Source organism: Myotis nattereri (assembly GCF_964212035.1).
Source record: "Myotis nattereri genome assembly, chromosome: 15".
Classification (NCBI taxonomy): Eukaryota; Metazoa; Chordata; class Mammalia; order Chiroptera; family Vespertilionidae; genus Myotis; species Myotis nattereri.
This window is the reverse complement of record NC_138090.1, coordinates 37359948-37382934: the sequence shown is the minus strand read 5'-3', so window position 1 is coordinate 37382934 and position 22987 is coordinate 37359948. Positions and strand designations below refer to the sequence as shown.

General features: G+C 33.7%; 2 long non-coding RNA genes across 2 annotated transcripts; both read right to left on the bottom strand.

The window, feature by feature from the left end:
- Positions 1 to 3658: 3658 nt before the first annotated feature.
- LOC308530184 lies at positions 3659 to 10266 on the bottom strand. The gene is made up of 6 exons (XR_013996827.1): positions 9911 to 10266; positions 8793 to 9396; positions 7773 to 8534; positions 7132 to 7521; positions 5969 to 6369; positions 3659 to 4426 (listed from the first exon to the last, which is right to left on the bottom strand). It is a non-coding gene; the product is annotated as an uncharacterized lncRNA (long non-coding RNA).
- Positions 10267 to 13045: 2779 nt separating this feature from the next.
- On the bottom strand, positions 13046 to 17714 carry LOC308530186. The gene is made up of 3 exons (XR_013996828.1): positions 16837 to 17714; positions 15812 to 16326; positions 13046 to 13759 (listed from the first exon to the last, which is right to left on the bottom strand). It is a non-coding gene; the product is annotated as an uncharacterized lncRNA (long non-coding RNA).
- Positions 17715 to 22987: the final 5273 nt, after the last annotated feature.

Sequence of the window (22987 nt, the reverse complement as noted above, 5' to 3'; positions counted from 1 at the left end):
TACAAAACGGGGAACAAAAATACAGTGAACATAGGTTCAAACAGGTCTCAAATGCCGTGTTTACTGTTTACTTTTCAAATTCCCGTCATTCTGATGGCGTTTTTAAAGAAACTCCTTAGAATACCAAAGAATATGAGTTATAAGAGCTCAGAACACTGTGTAAATGTGGTTATATTTCTAAGAATTCACAATAATATACACTGGAATTGTTCTGTGATGTAAATGGAACACTTGAATAACAAGTAAAAAGAACGTTAATACAAAACAGGGAACAAAAATACACTGAACAAACGTTCAGATAACTGTAATGGCGAGTTTACTGTTTACATTTCCAATTCCCCTCTTTCTGATGGCGTGTTTAAAGAAAGTACTTGGAATCCTTCAGAATGTAAGAAATTTGATCTCAGAACACTCTGTCAATGTGGTTACTGTTCTAAGAATTCACAATCATAAACATTGGAATGTCTGTGATGTAAATGGAACACTTGAATACAACTCAAAAGAACCTTATTACAAAACGGGTAAAAAAATACAGTGAACATAGGTTCAAACAGGTCTCAAATGCGGAGTTTACTGTTCACATTTCCTACTCCCGTCATTCTGATGGCGTTTTTAAAGAAACTCCTTAGAATATTAACGTATATAAGTTAAAAGAGCTCAGAACACTCTGTAAATCTGGTTACCGTTCTGAGAGTTCACAATAATAAACACTGGAATTGTTCTGTGGTGTAAAGGGAACACTTGAATAACAAGTCAAATGAACCTTATTACAAAACGGGGAACAAAAATACACTGAACACACGTTCAGATAACTCTGAAATGGCGAGTTCACTGTTTACAGTTACAAATACCGTCATTCTGATGGCGTGTTTAAAGAAAGTACTTAGAATCCTTCAGAATGTAAGAAATTTGATCTGAGAACACTCTGTCAATGTGGTTACTGTTCTAAGAATTCACAATAATAAACACTGGAATTGTTCTGTGATGTAAATGGAACACTTGAATAACAAGTCAAAAGAACCTTATTACAAAACGGGTAACAAAAATACAGTGACCATAGGTTCAAACAGGTCTCAAATGCCGAGTTTACTGTTTCCATTTCCTACTCCTGTCATTCTGATGGCGTTTTTAAAGAAACTCCTTAGAATACTAAAGTATATAAGTTAAAAGAGCTCAGAACACTCTGTAAGTGTGGTTACTGTTCTTAGAGTTCACAATAATAAACACTGATATTGTTCTGTGATGTAAATGGAACACTTGAATAACAAGTGAAAAGAACCTTATTACAAAACGGGGAACAAAAATACAATGAACATAGGTTCAAACAGGTCTCAAATGCCGAGTTACGGTTCATATTTCCAATTCCCGTCATTCTTATGGCGTTTTCAAAGAAACTCCTTAGAATACTAAAGTATATAAGTTAAAAGTGCTCAGAACACTCTCTAAATGTGGCTACCGTTCTCAGAATTCACAATAATAAACACTGGAATTGTTCTGTGACGTAAATGGAACACCTGAATAACAAGTCAAAAGAACCTTATTACAAAACTGGGAACAAAAATACATTGAACAAACGTTCAGATAACTCTGAAATGGCGAGTTTACTGTTTACATTTCCTATTCCCGTCATTTTGATGGCGTTTTTAAAGAAACTCCTTAGAATACCAAAGAATATGAGTTAAAAGAGCTCAGAACACTGTGTAAATGTGGTTATATTTATAAGAATTCACAATAATATATACTGGAATTGTTCTGTGATGTAAATAGAACACTTGAATAACAAGTAAAAAGAACATTAATACAAAACAGTGAACAAAAATACACTGAACAAACGTTCCGATAACTGTAATGGCGAGTTTACTGTTTACATTTCCAATTCCCCTCTTTCTGATGGCATGTTTAAAGAAAGTACTTAGAATCCTTCAGAATGTAAGAAATTTGATCTCAGAACACTCTGTCAATGTGGTTACTGTTCTAAGAATTCACAATCATAAACATTGGAATGTCTGTGATGTAAATGGAACACTTGAATACAACTCAAAAGAACCTTATTACAAAACGGGTAACAAAAATACAGTGACCATAGGTTCAAACAGGTCTCAAATGCCGAGTTACTGTTTACATTTCCTACTCCTGTCATTCTGATGGCGTTTTTAAAGAAACTCCTTAGAATAAAAAAGTATATAAGTTAAAAGAGCTCAGAACACTCTGTAAATCTGGTTACCGTTCTGAGAGTTCACAATAATAAACACTGGAATTGTTCTGTGGTGTAAAGGGAACACTTGAATAACAAGTCAAAAGAACCTTATTACAAAACGGGTAAAAAAATACAGTGAACATAGGTTCAAACAGGTCTCAAATGCGGAGTTTACTGTTCACATTTCCTACTCCCGTCATTCTGATGGCGTTTTTAAAGAAACTCCTTAGAATATTAACGTATATAAGTTAAAAGAGCTCAGAACACTCTGTAAATCTGGTTACCGTTCTGAGAGTTCACAATAATAAACACTGGAATTGTTCTGTGGTGTAAAGGGAACACTTGAATAACAAGTCAAAAGAACCTTATTACAAAACGGGGAACAAAAATACACTGAACACACGTTCAGATAACTCTGAAATGGCGAGTTTACTGTTTACAGTTACAAATACCGTCATTCTGATGGCGTGTTTAAAGAAAGTACTTAGAATCCTTCAGAATGTAAGAAATTTGATCTGAGAACACTCTGTCAATGTGGTTACTGTTCTAAGAATTCACAATAATAAACACTGGAATTGTTCTGTGATGTAAATGGAACACTTGAATAACAAGTCGAAAGAACCTTATTACAAAACGGGTAACAAAAATACAGTGACCATAGGTTCAAACAGGTCTCAAATGCCGAGTTTACTGTTTCCATTTCCTACTCCTGTCATTCTGATGGCGTTTTTAAAGAAACTCCTTAGAATACTAAAGTATATAAGTTAAAAGAGCTCAGAACACTCTGTAAGTGTGGTTACTGTTCTTAGAGTTCACAATAATAAACACTGATATTGTTCTGTGATGTAAATGGAACACTTGAATAACAAGTGAAAAGAACCTTATTACAAAACGGGGAACAAAAATACAATGAACATAGGTTCAAACAGGTCTCAAATGCCGAGTTACGGTTCATATTTCCAATTCCCGTCATTCTTATGGCGTTTTCAAAGAAACTCCTTAGAATACTAAAGTATATAAGTTAAAAGTGCTCAGAACACTCTCTAAATGTGGCTACCGTTCTCAGAATTCACAATAATAAACACTGGAATTGTTCTGTGACGTAAATGGAACACCTGAATAACAAGTCAAAGAACCTTATTACAAAACTGGGAACAAAAATACATTGAACAAACGTTCAGATAACTCTGAAATGGCGAGTTTACTGTTTACATTTCCTATTCCCGTCATTTTGATGGCGTTTTTAAAGAAACTCCTTAGAATACCAAAGAATATGAGTTAAAAGAGCTCAGAACACTGTGTAAATGTGGTTATATTTATAAGAATTCACAATAATATATACTGGAATTGTTCTGTGATGTAAATAGAACACTTGAATAACAAGTAAAAAGAACATTAATACAAAACAGTGAACAAAAATACACTGAACAAACGTTCCGATAACTGTAATGGCGAGTTTACTGTTTACATTTCCAATTCCCCTCTTTCTGATGGCATGTTTAAAGAAAGTACTTAGAATCCTTCAGAATGTAAGAAATTTGATCTCAGAACACTCTGTCAATGTGGTTACTGTTCTAAGAATTCACAATCATAAACATTGGAATGTCTGTGATGTAAATGGAACACTTGAATACAACTCAAAAGAACCTTATTACAAAACGGGTAACAAAAATACAGTGACCATAGGTTCAAACAGGTCTCAAATGCCGAGTTACTGTTTACATTTCCTACTCCTGTCATTCTGATGGCGTTTTTAAAGAAACTCCTTAGAATAAAAAAGTATATAAGTTAAAAGAGCTCAGAACACTCTGTAAATCTGGTTACCGTTCTGAGAGTTCACAATAATAAACACTGGAATTGTTCTGTGGTGTAAAGGGAACACTTGAATAACAAGTCAAAAGAACCTTATTACAAAACGGGTAAAAAAATACAGTGAACATAGGTTCAAACAGGTCTCAAATGCGGAGTTTACTGTTCACATTTCCTACTCCCGTCATTCTGATGGCGTTTTTAAAGAAACTCCTTAGAATATTAACGTATATAAGTTAAAAGAGCTCAGAACACTCTGTAAATCTGGTTACCGTTCTGAGAGTTCACAATAATAAACACTGGAATTGTTCTGTGGTGTAAAGGGAACACTTGAATAACAAGTCAAAAGAACCTTATTACAAAACGGGGAACAAAAATACACTGAACACACGTTCAGATAACTCTGAAATGGCGAGTTTACTGTTTACAGTTACAAATACCGTCATTCTGATGGCGTGTTTAAAGAAAGTACTTAGAATCCTTCAGAATGTAAGAAATTTGATCTGAGAACACTCTGTCAATGTGGTTACTGTTCTAAGAATTCACAATAATAAACACTGGAATTGTTCTGTGATGTAAATGGAACACTTGAATAACAAGTCAAAAGAACCTTATTACAAAACGGGTAACAAAAATACAGTGACCATAGGTTCAAACAGGTCTCAAATGCCGAGTTTACTGTTTCCATTTCCTACTCCTGTCATTCTGATGGCGTTTTTAAAGAAACTCCTTAGAATACTAAAGTATATAAGTTAAAAGAGCTCAGAACACTCTGTAAGTGTGGTTACTGTTCTTAGAGTTCACAATAATAAACACTGATATTGTTCTGTGATGTAAATGGAACACTTGAATAACAAGTGAAAAGAACCTTATTACAAAACGGGGAACAAAAATACAATGAACATAGGTTCAAACAGGTCTCAAATGCCGAGTTACGGTTCATATTTCCAATTCCCGTCATTCTTATGGCGTTTTCAAAGAAACTCCTTAGAATACTAAAGTATATAAGTTAAAAGTGCTCAGAACACTCTCTAAATGTGGCTACCGTTCTCAGAATTCACAATAATAAACACTGGAATTGTTCTGTGACGTAAATGGAACACCTGAATAACAAGTCAAAAGAACCTTATTACAAAACTGGGAACAAAAATACATTGAACAAACGTTCAGATAACTCTGAAATGGCGAGTTTACTGTTTACATTTCCTATTCCCGTCATTTTGATGGCGTTTTTAAAGAAACTCCTTAGAATACCAAAGAATATGAGTTAAAAGAGCTCAGAACACTGTGTAAATGTGGTTATATTTATAAGAATTCACAATAATATATACTGGAATTGTTCTGTGATGTAAATAGAACACTTGAATAACAAGTAAAAAGAACATTAATACAAAACAGTGAACAAAAATACACTGAACAAACGTTCCGATAACTGTAATGGCGAGTTTACTGTTTACATTTCCAATTCCCCTCTTTCTGATGGCATGTTTAAAGAAAGTACTTAGAATCCTTCAGAATGTAAGAAATTTGATCTCAGAACACTCTGTCAATGTGGTTACTGTTCTAAGAATTCACAATCATAAACATTGGAATGTCTGTGATGTAAATGGAACACTTGAATACAACTCAAAAGAACCTTATTACAAAACGGGTAACAAAAATACAGTGACCATAGGTTCAAACAGGTCTCAAATGCCGAGTTACTGTTTACATTTCCTACTCCTGTCATTCTGATGGCGTTTTTAAAGAAACTCCTTAGAATAAAAAAGTATATAAGTTAAAAGAGCTCAGAACACTCTGTAAATCTGGTTACCGTTCTGAGAGTTCACAATAATAAACACTGGAATTGTTCTGTGGTGTAAAGGGAACACTTGAATAACAAGTCAAAAGAACCTTATTACAAAACGGGGAACAAAAATACAGTGAACATAGGTTCAAACAGGTCTCAAATGCCGTGTTTACTGTTTACTTTTCAAATTCCCGTCATTCTGATGGCGTTTTTAAAGAAACTCCTTAGAATACCAAAGAATATGAGTTATAAGAGCTCAGAACACTGTGTAAATGTGGTTATATTTCTAAGAATTCACAATAATATACACTGGAATTGTTCTGTGATGTAAATGGAACACTTGAATAACAAGTAAAAAGAACGTTAATACAAAACAGGGAACAAAAATACACTGAACAAACGTTCAGATAACTGTAATGGCGAGTTTACTGTTTACATTTCCAATTCCCCTCTTTCTGATGGCGTGTTTAAAGAAAGTACTTGGAATCCTTCAGAATGTAAGAAATTTGATCTCAGAACACTCTGTCAATGTGGTTACTGTTCTAAGAATTCACAATCATAAACATTGGAATGTCTGTGATGTAAATGGAACACTTGAATACAACTCAAAAGAACCTTATTACAAAACGGGTAAAAAAATACAGTGAACATAGGTTCAAACAGGTCTCAAATGCGGAGTTTACTGTTCACATTTCCTACTCCCGTCATTCTGATGGCGTTTTTAAAGAAACTCCTTAGAATATTAACGTATATAAGTTAAAAGAGCTCAGAACACTCTGTAAATCTGGTTACCGTTCTGAGAGTTCACAATAATAAACACTGGAATTGTTCTGTGGTGTAAAGGGAACACTTGAATAACAAGTCAAAAGAACCTTATTACAAAACGGGGAACAAAAATACACTGAACACACGTTCAGATAACTCTGAAATGGCGAGTTTACTGTTTACAGTTACAAATACCGTCATTCTGATGGCGTGTTTAAAGAAAGTACTTAGAACCCTTCAGAATGTAAGAAATTTGATCTCAGAACACTCTGTCAATGTGGTTACTGTTCTAAGAATTCACAATAATAAACACTGGAATTGTTCTGTGATGTAAATGGAACACTTGAATAACAAGTCAAAAGAACCTTATTACAAAACGGGTAACAAAAATACAGTGACCATAGGTTCAAACAGGTCTCAAATGCCGAGTTTACTGTTTCCATTTCCTACTCCTGTCATTCTGATGGCGTTTTTAAAGAAACTCCTTAGAATACTAAAGTATATAAGTTAAAAGAGCTCAGAACACTCTGTAAGTGTGGTTACTGTTCTTAGAGTTCACAATAATAAACACTGATATTGTTCTGTGATGTAAATGGAACACTTGAATAACAAGTGAAAAGAACCTTATTACAAAACGGGGAACAAAAATACAATGAACATAGGTTCAAACAGGTCTCAAATGCCGAGTTACGGTTCATATTTCCAATTCCCGTCATTCTTATGGCGTTTTCAAAGAAACTCCTTAGAATACTAAAGTATATAAGTTAAAAGTGCTCAGAACACTCTCTAAATGTGGCTACCGTTCTCAGAATTCACAATAATAAACACTGGAATTGTTCTGTGACGTAAATGGAACACCTGAATAACAAGTCAAAAGAACCTTATTACAAAACTGGGAACAAAAATACATTGAACAAACGTTCAGATAACTCTGAAATGGCGAGTTTACTGTTTACATTTCCTATTCCCGTCATTTTGATGGCGTTTTTAAAGAAACTCCTTAGAATACCAAAGAATATGAGTTAAAAGAGCTCAGAACACTGTGTAAATGTGGTTATATTTATAAGAATTCACAATAATATATACTGGAATTGTTCTGTGATGTAAATAGAACACTTGAATAACAAGTAAAAAGAACATTAATCCAAAATAGTGAACAAAAATACACTGAACAAACGTTCCGATAACTGTAATGGCGAGTTTCCTGTTTACATTTCCAATTCCCCTCTTTCTGATGGCATGTTTAAAGAAAGTACTTAGAATCCTTCAGAATGTAAGAAATTTGATCTCAGAACACTCTGTCAATGTGGTTACTGTTCTAAGAATTCACAATCATAAACATTGGAATGTCTGTGATGTAAATGGAACACTTGAATACAACTCAAAAGAACCTTATTACAAAACGGGTAACAAAAATACAGTGACCATAGGTTCAAACAGGTCTCAAATGCCGAGTTACTGTTTACATTTCCTACTCCTGTCATTCTGATGGCGTTTTTAAAGAAACTCCTTAGAATAAAAAAGTATATAAGTTAAAAGAGCTCAGAACACTCTGTAAATGTGGTTACCGTTCTAAGAGTTCACAATAATAAACACTGGAATTGTTCTGTGATGTAAATGGAACACTTGAATAACAAGTCAAAAGAACCTTATTACAGAACGGGGAACAAAAATACAGTGAACATAGGTTCAAACAGGTCTCAAATGCCGAGTTTACTGTTTACATTTCAAATTCCCGTCATTCTGATGGCGTTTTTAAAGAAACTCCTTAGAATACCAAAGAATATAGGTTAAAAGTGCTCCGAACACTCTGTAAATGTGGTGACTGTTCTAAGAATTCACAATCATAAACATTGGAATGTTTCTGTGATGTAAATGGAACACTTGAATAACAAGTCAAAAGAACCTTATTACAAAACGGGGAACAAAAATACACTGAACAAACGTTCAGATAACTCTGAAATGGCGAGTTTACTGTTTACAATTACAATTCCCGTCATTCTGATGGCGTGTTTAAAGAAAGTACTTAGAATCCTTCAGAATATAAGAAATTTGATCTCAGAACACTCTGTCAATGTGGTTACTGTTCTAAGAATTCACAATCATAAACATTGGAATGTTTTTGTGATGTAAATGGAACACATGAATAACAAGTCAAAAGAACCTTATTACAAAACGGGTAACAAAAATACAGTGACCCTAGGTTCAAACAGGTCTCAAATGCCGAGTAACTGTTTACATTTCATATTCCCGTCATTCTGATGGCGTTTTTAAAGAAACTCCTTAGAATACCAAAGAATATGAGTTATAAGAGCTCAGAACACTGTGTAAATGTGGTTATATTTCTAAGAATTCACAATAATATACACTGGAATTGTTCTGTGATGTAAATGGAACACTTGAATAACAAGTAAAAAGAACGTTAATACAAAACAGGGAACAAAAATACACTGAACAAACGTTCAGATAACTGTAATGGCGAGTTTACTGTTTACATTTCCAATTCCCCTCTTTCTGATGGCGTGTTTAAAGAAAGTACTTGGAATCCTTCAGAATGTAAGAAATTTGATCTCAGAACACTCTGTCAATGTGGTTACTGTTCTAAGAATTCACAATCATAAACATTGGAATGTCTGTGATGTAAATGGAACACTTGAATACAACTCAAAAGAACCTTATTACAAAACGGGTAACAAAAATACAGTGACCATAGGTTCAAACAGGTCTCAAATGCCGAGTTTACTGTTTCCATTTCCTACTCCTGTCATTCTGATGGCGTTTTTAAAGAAACTCCTTAGAATACTAAAGTATATAAGTTAAAAGAGCTCAGAACACTCTGTAAGTGTGGTTACTGTTCTTAGAGTTCACAATAATAAACACTGATATTGTTCTGTGATGTAAATGGAACACTTGAATAACAAGTGAAAAGAACCTTATTACAAAACGGGGAACAAAAATACAATGAACATAGGTTCAAACAGGTCTCAAATGCCGAGTTACGGTTCATATTTCCAATTCCCGTCATTCTTATGGCGTTTTCAAAGAAACTCCTTAGAATACTAAAGTATATAAGTTAAAAGTGCTCAGAACACTCTCTAAATGTGGCTACCGTTCTCAGAATTCACAATAATAAACACTGGAATTGTTCTGTGACGTAAATGGAACACCTGAATAACAAGTCAAAAGAACCTTATTACAAAACTGGGAACAAAAATACATTGAACAAACGTTCAGATAACTCTGAAATGGCGAGTTTACTGTTTACATTTCCTATTCCCGTCATTTTGATGGCGTTTTTAAAGAAACTCCTTAGAATACCAAAGAATATGAGTTAAAAGAGCTCAGAACACTGTGTAAATGTGGTTATATTTATAAGAATTCACAATAATATATACTGGAATTGTTCTGTGATGTAAATAGAACACTTGAATAACAAGTAAAAAGAACATTAATACAAAACAGTGAACAAAAATACACTGAACAAACGTTCCGATAACTGTAATGGCGAGTTTACTGTTTACATTTCCAATTCCCCTCTTTCTGATGGCATGTTTAAAGAAAGTACTTAGAATCCTTCAGAATGTAAGAAATTTGATCTCAGAACACTCTGTCAATGTGGTTACTGTTCTAAGAATTCACAATCATAAACATTGGAATGTCTGTGATGTAAATGGAACACTTGAATACAACTCAAAAGAACCTTATTACAAAACGGGTAACAAAAATACAGTGACCATAGGTTCAAACAGGTCTCAAATGCCGAGTTACTGTTTACATTTCCTACTCCTGTCATTCTGATGGCGTTTTTAAAGAAACTCCTTAGAATAAAAAAGTATATAAGTTAAAAGAGCTCAGAACACTCTGTAAATGTGGTTACCGTTCTAAGAGTTCACAATAATAAACACTGGAATTGTTCTGTGATGTAAATGGAACACTTGAATAACAAGTCAAAAGAACCTTATTACAGAACGGGGAACAAAAATACAGTGAACATAGGTTCAAACAGGTCTCAAATGCCGAGTTTACTGTTTACATTTCAAATTCCCGTCATTCTGATGGCGTTTTTAAAGAAACTCCTTAGAATACCAAAGAATATAGGTTAAAAGTGCTCCGAACACTCTGTAAATGTGGTGACTGTTCTAAGAATTCACAATCATAAACATTGGAATGTTCCTGTGATGTAAATGGAACACTTGAATAACAAGTCAAAAGAACCTTATTACAAAACGGGGAACAAAAATACACTGAACAAACGTTCAGATAACTCTGAAATGGCGAGTTTACTGTTTACAATTACAATTCCCGTCATTCTGATGGCGTGTTTAAAGAAAGTACTTAGAATCCTTCAGAATATAAGAAATTTGATCTCAGAACACTCTGTCAATGTGGTTACTGTTCTAAGAATTCACAATCATAAACATTGGAATGTTTTTGTGATGTAAATGGAAAACATGAATAACAAGTCTAAAGAACCTTATTACAAAACGGGTAACAAAAATACAGTGACCCTAGGTTCAAACAGGTCTCAAATGCCGAGTAACTGTTTACATTTCATATTCCCGTCATTCTGATGGCGTTTTTAAAGAAACTCCTTAGAATACCTAAGAATATGAGTTATAAGAGCTCAGAACACTGTGTAAATGTGGTTATATTTATAAGAATTCACAATAATATACACTGGAATTGTTCTGTGATGTAAATGGAACACTTGAATAACAAGTAAAAAGAACGTTAATACAAAACAGGGAACAAAAATACACTGAACAAACGTTCAGATAACTGTAATGGCGAGTTTACTGTTTACATTTCCAATTCCCCTCTTTCTGATGGCGTGTTTAAAGAAAGTACTTAGAACCCTTCAGAATGTAAGAAATTTGATCTCAGAACACTCTGTCAATGTGGTTACTGTTCTAAGAATTCACAATCATAAACATTGGAATGTCTGTGATGTAAATGGAACACTTGAATACAACTCAAAAGAACCTTATTACAAAACGGGTAACAAAAATACAGTGACCATAGATTCCAACAGGTCTCAAATGCCGAGTTACTGTTTACATTTCCTACTCCTGTCATTCTGATGGCGTTTTTAAAGAAACTCCTTAGAATAAAAAAGTATATAAGTTAAAAGAGCTCAGAACACTCTGTAAATGTGGTTACCGTTCTAAGAGTTCACAATAATAAACACTGGAATTGTTCTGTGATGTAAATGGAACACTTGAATAACAAGTCAAAAGAACCTTATTACAGAACGGGGAACAAAAATACAGTGAACATAGGTTCAAACAGGTCTCAAATGCGGAGTTTACTGTTTACATTTCCTACTCCCGTCATTCTGATGGCGTTTTTAAAGAAACTCCTTAGAATATTAACGTATATAAGTTAAAAGAGCTCAGAACACTCTGTAAATCTGGTTACCGTTCTGAGAGTTCACAATAATAAACACTGGAATTGTTCTGTGGTGTAAAGGGAACACTTGAATAACAAGTCAAAAGAACCTTATTACAAAACGGGGAACAAAAATACAGTGAACATAGGTTCAAACAGGTCTCAAATGCCGTGTTTACTGTTTACTTTTCAAATTCCCGTCATTCTGATGGCGTTTTTAAAGAAACTCCTTAGAATACCAAAGAATATGAGTTATAAGAGCTCAGAACACTGTGTAAATGTGGTTATATTTCTAAGAATTCACAATAATATACACTGGAATTGTTCTGTGATGTAAATGGAACACTTGAATAACAAGTAAAAAGAACGTTAATACAAAACAGGGAACAAAAATACACTGAACAAACGTTCAGATAACTGTAATGGCGAGTTTACTGTTTACATTTCCAATTCCCCTCTTTCTGATGGCGTGTTTAAAGAAAGTACTTGGAATCCTTCAGAATGTAAGAAATTTGATCTCAGAACACTCTGTCAATGTGGTTACTGTTCTAAGAATTCACAATCATAAACATTGGAATGTCTGTGATGTAAATGGAACACTTGAATACAACTCAAAAGAACCTTATTACAAAACGGGTAAAAAAATACAGTGAACATAGGTTCAAACAGGTCTCAAATGCGGAGTTTACTGTTCACATTTCCTACTCCCGTCATTCTGATGGCGTTTTTAAAGAAACTCCTTAGAATATTAACGTATATAAGTTAAAAGAGCTCAGAACACTCTGTAAATCTGGTTACCGTTCTGAGAGTTCACAATAATAAACACTGGAATTGTTCTGTGGTGTAAAGGGAACACTTGAATAACAAGTCAAAAGAACCTTATTACAAAACGGGGAACAAAAATACACTGAACACACGTTCAGATAACTCTGAAATGGCGAGTTTACTGTTTACAGTTACAAATACCGTCATTCTGATGGCGTGTTTAAAGAAAGTACTTAGAATCCTTCAGAATGTAAGAAATTTGATCTGAGAACACTCTGTCAATGTGGTTACTGTTCTAAGAATTCACAATAATAAACACTGGAATTGTTCTGTGATGTAAATGGAACACTTGAATAACAAGTCAAAAGAACCTTATTACAAAACGGGTAACAAAAATACAGTGACCATAGGTTCAAACAGGTCTCAAATGCCGAGTTTACTGTTTCCATTTCCTACTCCTGTCATTCTGATGGCGTTTTTAAAGAAACTCCTTAGAATACTAAAGTATATAAGTTAAAAGAGCTCAGAACACTCTGTAAGTGTGGTTACTGTTCTTAGAGTTCACAATAATAAACACTGATATTGTTCTGTGATGTAAATGGAACACTTGAATAACAAGTGAAAAGAACCTTATTACAAAACGGGGAACAAAAATACAATGAACATAGGTTCAAACAGGTCTCAAATGCCGAGTTACGGTTCATATTTCCAATTCCCGTCATTCTTATGGCGTTTTCAAAGAAACTCCTTAGAATACTAAAGTATATAAGTTAAAAGTGCTCAGAACACTCTCTAAATGTGGCTACCGTTCTCAGAATTCACAATAATAAACACTGGAATTGTTCTGTGACGTAAATGGAACACCTGAATAACAAGTCAAAAGAACCTTATTACAAAACTGGGAACAAAAATACATTGAACAAACGTTCAGATAACTCTGAAATGGCGAGTTTACTGTTTACATTTCCTATTCCCGTCATTTTGATGGCGTTTTTAAAGAAACTCCTTAGAATACCAAAGAATATGAGTTAAAAGAGCTCAGAACACTGTGTAAATGTGGTTATATTTATAAGAATTCACAATAATATATACTGGAATTGTTCTGTGATGTAAATAGAACACTTGAATAACAAGTAAAAAGAACATTAATACAAAACAGTGAACAAAAATACACTGAACAAACGTTCCGATAACTGTAATGGCGAGTTTACTGTTTACATTTCCAATTCCCCTCTTTCTGATGGCATGTTTAAAGAAAGTACTTAGAATCCTTCAGAATGTAAGAAATTTGATCTCAGAACACTCTGTCAATGTGGTTACTGTTCTAAGAATTCACAATCATAAACATTGGAATGTCTGTGATGTAAATGGAACACTTGAATACAACTCAAAAGAACCTTATTACAAAACGGGTAACAAAAATACAGTGACCATAGGTTCAAACAGGTCTCAAATGCTGAGTTACTGTTTACATTTCCTACTCCTGTCATTCTGATGGCGTTTTTAAAGAAACTCCTTAGAATAAAAAAGTATATAAGTTAAAAGAGCTCAGAACACTCTGTAAATGTGGTTACCGTTCTAAGAGTTCACAATAATAAACACTGGAATTGTTCTGTGATGTAAATGGAACACTTGAATAACAAGTCAAAAGAACCTTATTACAGAACGGGGAACAAAAATACAGTGAACATAGGTTCAAACAGGTCTCAAATGCCGAGTTTACTGTTTACATTTCAAATTCCCGTCATTCTGATGGCGTTTTTAAAGAAACTCCTTAGAATACCAAAGAATATAGGTTAAAAGTGCTCCGAACACTCTGTAAATGTGGTGACTGTTCTAAGAATTCACAATCATAAACATTGGAATGTTTCTGTGATGTAAATGGAACACTTGAATAACAAGTCAAAAGAACCTTATTACAAAACGGGGAACAAAAATACACTGAACAAACGTTCAGATAACTCTGAAATGGCGAGTTTACTGTTTACAATTACAATTCCCGTCATTCTGATGGCGTGTTTAAAGAAAGTACTTAGAATCCTTCAGAATATAAGAAATTTGATCTCAGAACACTCTGTCAATGTGGTTACTGTTCTAAGAATTCACAATCATAAACATTGGAATGTTTTTGTGATGTAAATGGAACACATGAATAACAAGTCAAAAGAACCTTATTACAAAACGGGTAACAAAAATACAGTGACCCTAGGTTCAAACAGGTCTCAAATGCCGAGTAACTGTTTACATTTCATATTCCCGTCATTCTGATGGCGTTTTTAAAGAAACTCCTTAGAATACCAAAGAATATGAGTTATAAGAGCTCAGAACACTGTGTAAATGTGGTTATATTTCTAAGAATTCACAATAATATACACTGGAATTGTTCTGTGATGTAAATGGAACACTTGAATAACAAGTAAAAAGAACGTTAATACAAAACAGGGAACAAAAGTACACTGAACAAACGTTCAGATAACTGTAATGGCGAGTTTACTGTTTACATTTCCAATTCCCCTCTTTCTGATGGCGTGTTTAAAGAAAGTACTTAGAACCCTTCAGAATGTAAGAAATTTGATCTCAGAACACTCTGTCAATGTGGTTACTGTTCTAAGAATTCACAATCATAAACATTGGAATGTCTGTGATGTAAATGGAACACTTGAATACAACTCAAAAGAACCTTATTACAAAACGGGTAACAAAAATACAGTGAACATAGGTTCAAACAGGTCTCAAATGCCGAGTTTACTGTTTCCATTTCCTACTCCTGTCATTCTGATGGCGTTTTTAAAGAAACTCCTTAGAATACTAAAGTATATAAGTTAAAAGAGCTCAGAACACTCTGTAAGTGTGGTTACTGTTCTTAGAATTCACAATAATAAACACTGATATTGTTCTGTGATGTAAATGGAACACTTGAATAACAAGTGAAAAGAACCTTATTACAAAACGGGGAACAAAAATACAATGAACATAGGTTCAAACAGGTCTCAAATGCCGAGTTACGGTTCATATTTCCAATTCCCGTCATTCTTATTTCGTTTTCAAAGAAACTCCTTAGAATACTAAAGTATATAAGTTAAAAGAGCTCAGAACACTCTCTAAATGTGGCTACCGTTCTCAGAATTCACAATAATAAACCCTGGAATTGTTCTGTGATGTAAATGGAACACTTGAATAACAAGTCAAAAGAACCTTATTACAAAACTGGGAACAAAAATACATTGAACAAACGTTCAGATAACTCTGAAATGGCGAGTTTACTGTTTACATTTCCTATTCCCGTCATTTTGATGGCGTTTTTAAAGAAACTCCTTAGAATACCAAAGAATATGAGTTAAAAGAGCTCAGAACACTGTGTAAATGTGGTTATATTTATAAGAATTCACAATAATATATACTGGAATTGTTCTGTGATGTAAATAGAACACTTGAATAACAAGTAAAAAGAACATTAATACAAAACAGTGAACAAAAATACACTGAACAAACGTTCCGATAACTGTAATGGCGAGTTTACTGTTTACATTTCCAATTCCCCTCTTTCTGATGGCATGTTTAAAGAAAGTACTTAGAATCCTTCAGAATGTAAGAAATTTGATCTCAGAACACTCTGTCAATGTGGTTACTGTTCTAAGAATTCACAATCATAAACATTGGAATGTCTGTGATGTAAATGGAACACTTGAATACAACTCAAAAGAACCTTATTACAAAACGGGTAACAAAAATACAGTGACCATAGGTTCAAACAGGTCTCAAATGCCGAGTTACTGTTTACATTTCCTACTCCTGTCATTCTGATGGCGTTTTTAAAGAAACTCCTTAGAATAAAAAAGTATATAAGTTAAAAGAGCTCAGAACACTCTGTAAATGTGGATACCGTCTAAGAGTTCGCAATAATAAACACTGAAATTGTTCTGTGATGTAAATGGAACACTTGAATAACAAGTCAAAAGAACCTTATTACAAAACGGGGAACAAAAATACACTGAACACACGTTCAGATAACTCTGAAATGGCGAGTTTACTGTTTACAATTACAAATACCGTCATTCTGATGGCGTGTTTAAAGAAAGTACTTAGAATCCTTCAAAATGTAAGAAATTTGATCTCAGAACACTCTGTCAATGTGGTTACTGTTCTAAGAATTCACAATCATAAACATTGGAATGTTTCTGTGATGTAAATGGAACACTTGAATAACAAGTCAAAAGAACCTTATTAAAAATTGGGGAACAAAAATACAGTGACCCTAGGTTCAAACAGGTCTCAAATGCCGAGTTACGGTTCATATTTCCAATTCCCGACATTCTGATGGCGTTTTCAAAGAAACTCCTTAGAATACTAAAGTATAAAAGTTAGAAGAGCTCAGAACACTCTCTAAATGTGGTTACTCTTCCAAGAATTCACAATAATAAACACTGGAATTGTTCCGTGATGTAAATGGAACACTTGAATAACAAGTCAAAAGAACCTTATTACAAAACGGGGAACAAAAATACAGTGAACATAGGTTCAAACAGGTCTCAAATGCGGAGTTTACTGTTTACATTTCCTACTCCCGTCATTCTTATGGCGTTTTTAAAGAAACTCCTTAGAATATTAACGTATATAAGTTAAAAGAGCTCAGAACACTCTGTAAATCTGGTTACCGTTCTGAGAGTTCACAATAATAAACACTGGAATTGTTCTGTGGTGTAAAGGGAACACTTGAATAACAAGTCAAAAGAACCTTATTACAAAACGGGGAACAAAAATACAGTGAACATAGGTTCAAACAGGTCTCAAATGCCGTGTTTACTGTTTACTTTTCAAATTCCCGTCATTCTGATGGCGTTTTTAAAGAAACTCCTTAGAATACCAAAGAATATGAGTTATAAGAGCTCAGAACACTGTGTAAATGTGGTTATATTTCTAAGAATTCACAATAATATACACTGGAATTGTTCTGTGATGTAAATGGAACACTTGAATAACAAGTAAAAAGAACGTTAATACAAAACAGGGAACAAAAATACACTGAACAAACGTTCAGATAACTGTAATGGCGAGTTTACTGTTTACATTTCCAATTCCCCTCTTTCTGATGGCGTGTTTAAAGAAAGTACTTGGAATCCTTCAGAATGTAAGAAATTTGATCTCAGAACACTCTGTCAATGTGGTTACTGTTCTAAGAATTCACAATCATAAACATTGGAATGTCTGTGATTTAAATGGAACACTTGAATACAACTCAAAAGAACCTTATTACAAAACGGGTAAAAAAATACAGTGAACATAGGTTCAAACAGGTCTCAAATGCGGAGTTTACTGTTCACATTTCCTACTCCCGTCATTCTGATGGCGTTTTTAAAGAAACTCCTTAGAATATTAACGTATATAAGTTAAAAGAGCTCAGAACACTCTGTAAATCTGGTTACCGTTCTGAGAGTTCACAATAATAAACACTGGAATTGTTCTGTGGTGTAAAGGGAACACTTGAATAACAAGTCAAAAGAACCTTATTACAAAACGGGGAACAAAAATACACTGAACACACGTTCAGATAACTCTGAAATGGCGAGTTTACTGTTTACAGTTACAAATACCGTCATTCTGATGGCGTGTTTAAAGAAAGTACTTAGAATCCTTCAGAATGTAAGAAATTTGATCTGAGAACACTCTGTCAATGTGGTTACTGTTCTAAGAATTCACAATAATAAACACTGGAATTGTTCTGTGATGTAAATGGAACACTTGAATAACAAGTCAAAAGAACCTTATTACAAAACGGGTAACAAAAATACAGTGACCATAGGTTCAAACAGGTCTCAAATGCCGAGTTTACTGTTTCCATTTCCTACTCCTGTCATTCTGATGGCGTTTTTAAAGAAACTCCTTAGAATACTAAAGTATATAAGTTAAAAGAGCTCAGAACACTCTGTAAGTGTGGTTACTGTTCTTAGAATTCACAATAATAAACACTGATATTGTTCTGTGATGTAAATGGAACACTTGAATAACAAGTGAAAAGAACCTTATTACAAAACGGGGAACAAAAATACAATGAACATAGGTTCAAACAGGTCTCAAATGCCGAGTTACGGTTCATATTTCCAATTCCCGTCATTCTTATGGCGTTTTCAAAGAAACTCCTTAGAATACTAAAGTATATAAGTTAAAAGTGCTCAGAACACTCTTTAAATGTGGCTACCGTTCTCAGAATTCACAATAATAAACACTGGAATTGTTCTGTGACGTAAATGGAACACCTGAATAACAAGTCAAAAGAACCTTATTACAAAACTGGGAACAAAAATACATTGAACAAACGTTCAGATAACTCTGAAATGGCGAGTTTACTGTTTACATTTCCTATTCCCGTCATTTTGATGGCGTTTTTAAAGAAACTCCTTAGAATACCAAAGAATATGAGTTAAAAGAGCTCAGAACACTGTGTAAATGTGGTTATATTTATAAGAATTCACAATAATATATACTGGAATTGTTCTGTGATGTAAATAGAACACTTGAATAACAAGTAAAAAGAACATTAATACAAAACAGTGAACAAAAATACACTGAACAAACGTTCCGATAACTGTAATGGCGAGTTTACTGTTTACATTTCCAATTCCCCTCTTTCTGATGGCATGTTTAAAGAAAGTACTTAGAATCCTTCAGAATGTAAGAAATTTGATCTCAGAACACTCTGTCAATGTGGTTACTGTTCTAAGAATTCACAATCATAAACATTGGAATGTCTGTGATGTAAATGGAACACTTGAATACAACTCAAAAGAACCTTATTACAAAACGGGTAACAAAAATACAGTGACCATAGGTTCAAACAGGTCTCAAATGCCGAGTTACTGTTTACATTTCCTACTCCTGTCATTCTGATGGCGTTTTTAAAGAAACTCCTTAGAATAAAAAAGTATATAAGTTAAAAGAGCTCAGAACACTCTGTAAATGTGGTTACCGTTCTAAGAGTTCACAATAATAAACACTGGAATTGTTCTGTGATGTAAATGGAACACTTGAATAACAAGTCAAAAGAACCTTATTACAGAACGGGGAACAAAAATACAGTGAACATAGGTTCAAACAGGTCTCAAATGCCGAGTTTACTGTTTACATTTCAAATTCCCGTCATTCTGATGGCGTTTTTAAAGAAACTCCTTAGAATACCAAAGAATATAGGTTAAAAGTGCTCCGAACACTCTGTAAATGTGGTGACTGTTCTAAGAATTCACAATCATAAACATTGGAATGTTTCTGTGATGTAAATGGAACACTTGAATAACAAGTCAAAAGAACCTTATTACAAAACGGGGAACAAAAATACACTGAACAAACGTTCAGATAACTCTGAAATGGCGAGTTTACTGTTTACAATTACAATTCCCGTCATTCTGATGGCGTGTTTAAAGAAAGTACTTAGAATCCTTCAGAATATAAGAAATTTGATCTCAGAACACTCTGTCAATGTGGTTACTGTTCTAAGAATTCACAATCATAAACATTGGAATGTTTTTGTGATGTAAATGGAACACATGAATAACAAGTCAAAAGAACCTTATTACAAAACGGGTAACAAAAATACAGTGACCCTAGGTTCAAACAGGTCTCAAATGCCGAGTAACTGTTTACATTTCATATTCCCGTCATTCTGATGGCGTTTTTAAAGAAACTCCTTAGAATACCAAAGAATATGAGTTATAAGAGCTCAGAACACTGTGTAAATGTGGTTATATTTCTAAGAATTCACAATAATATACACTGGAATTGTTCTGTGATGTAAATGGAACACTTGAATAACAAGTAAAAAGAACGTTAATACAAAACAGGGAACAAAAATACACTGAACAAACGTTCAGATAACTGTAATGGCGAGTTTACTGTTTACATTTCCAATTCCCCTCTTTCTGATGGCGTGTTTAAAGAAAGTACTTAGAACCCTTCAGAATGTAAGAAATTTGATCTCAGAACACTCTGTCAATGTAGTTACTGTTCTAAGAATTCACAATCATAAACATTGGAATGTCTGTGATGTAAATGGAACACTTGAATACAACTCAAAAGAACCTTATTACAAAACGGGTAACAAAAATACAGTGACCATAGGTTCAAACAGGTCTCAAATGCCGAGTTTACTGTTTCCATTTCCTACTCCTGTCATTCTGATGGCGTTTTTAAAGAAACTCCTTAGAATACTAAAGTATATAAGTTAAAAGAGCTCAGAACACTCTGTAAGTGTGGTTACTGTTCTTAGAGTTCACAATAATAAACACTGATATTGTTCTGTGATGTAAATGGAACACTTGAATAACAAGTGAAAAGAACCTTATTACAAAACGGGGAACAAAAATACAATGAACATAGGTTCAAACAGGTCTCAAATGCCGAGTTACGGTTCATATTTCCAATTCCCGTCATTCTTATTTCGTTTTCAAAGAAACTCCTTAGAATACTAAAGTATATAAGTTAAAAGTGCTCAGAACACTCTCTAAATGTGGCTACCGTTCTCAGAATTCACAATAATAAACACTGGAATTGTTCTGTGATGTAAATGGAACACTTGAATAACAAGTCAAAAGAACCTTATTACAAAACTGGGAACAAAAATACATTGAACAAACGTTCAGATAACTCTGAAATGGCGAGTTTACTGTTTACATTTCCTATTCCCGTCATTTTGATGGCGTTTTTAAAGAAACTCCTTAGAATACCAAAGAATATGAGTTAAAAGAGCTCAGAACACTGTGTAAATGTGGTTATATTTATAAGAATTCACAATTATATATACTGAAATTGTTCTGTGATGTAAATAGAACACTTGAATAACAAGTAAAAAGAACATTAATACAAAACAGTGAACAAAAATACACTGAACAAACGTTCCGATAACTGTAATGGCGAGTTTACTGTTTACATTTCCAATTCCCCTCTTTCTGATGGAATGTTTAAAGAAAGTACTTAGAATCCTTCAGAATGTAAGAAATTTGATCTCAGAACACTCTGTCAATGTGGTTACTGTTCTAAGAATTCACAATCATAAACATTGGAATGTCTGTGATGTAAATGGAACACTTGAATACAACTCAAAAGAACCTTATTACAAAACGGGTAACAAAAATACAGTGACCATAGGTTCAAACAGGTCTCAAATGCCGAGTTACTGTTTACATTTCCTACTCCCGTCATTCTGATGGCGTTTTTAAAGAAACTCCTTAGAATAAAAAAGTATATAAGTTAAAAGAGCTCAGAACACTCTGTAAATGTGGTTACCGTTCTAAGAGTTCACAATAATAAACACTGGAATTGTTCTGTGATGTAAATGGAACACTTGAATAACAAGTCAAAAGAACCTTATTACAGAACGGGGAACAAAAATACAGTTAACATAGGTTCAAACAGGTCTCAAATGCCGAGTTTACTGTTTACATTTCAAATTCCCGTCATTCTGATGGCGTTTTTAAAGAAACTCCTTAGAATACCAAAGAATATAGGTTAAAAGTGCTCCGAACACTCTGTAAATGTGGTGACTGTTCTAAGAATTCACAATCATAAACATTGGAATGTTCCTGTGATGTAAATGGAACACTTGAATAACAAGTGAAAAGAACCTTATTACAAAACGGGGAACAAAAATACACTGAACAAACGTTCAGATAACTCTGAAATGGCGAGTTTACTGTTTACAATTACAATTCCCGTCATTCTGATGGCGTGTTTAAAGAAAGTACTTAGAATCCTTCAGAATATAAGAAATTTGATCTCAGAACACTCTGTCAATGTGGTTACTGTTCTAAGAATTCACAATCATAAACATTGGAATGTTTTTGTGATGTAAATGGAACACATGAATAACAAGTCAAAAGAACCTTATTACAAAACGGGTAACAAAAATACAGTGACCCTAGGTTCAAACAGGTCTCAAATGCCGAGTAACTGTTTACATTTCATATTCCCGTCATTCTGATGGCGTTTTTAAAGAAACTCCTTAGAATACCAAAGAATATGAGTTATAAGAGCTCAGAACACTGTGTAAATGTGGTTATATTTCTAAGAATTCACAATAATATACACTGGAATTGTTCTGTGATGTAAATGGAACACTTGAATAACAAGTAAAAAGAACGTTAATACAAAACAGGGAACAAAAATACACTGAACAAACGTTCAGATAACTGTAATGGCGAGTTTACTGTTTACATTTCCAATTCCCCTCTTTCTGATGGCGTGTTTAAAGAAAGTACTTAGAACCCTTCAGAATGTAAGAAATTTGA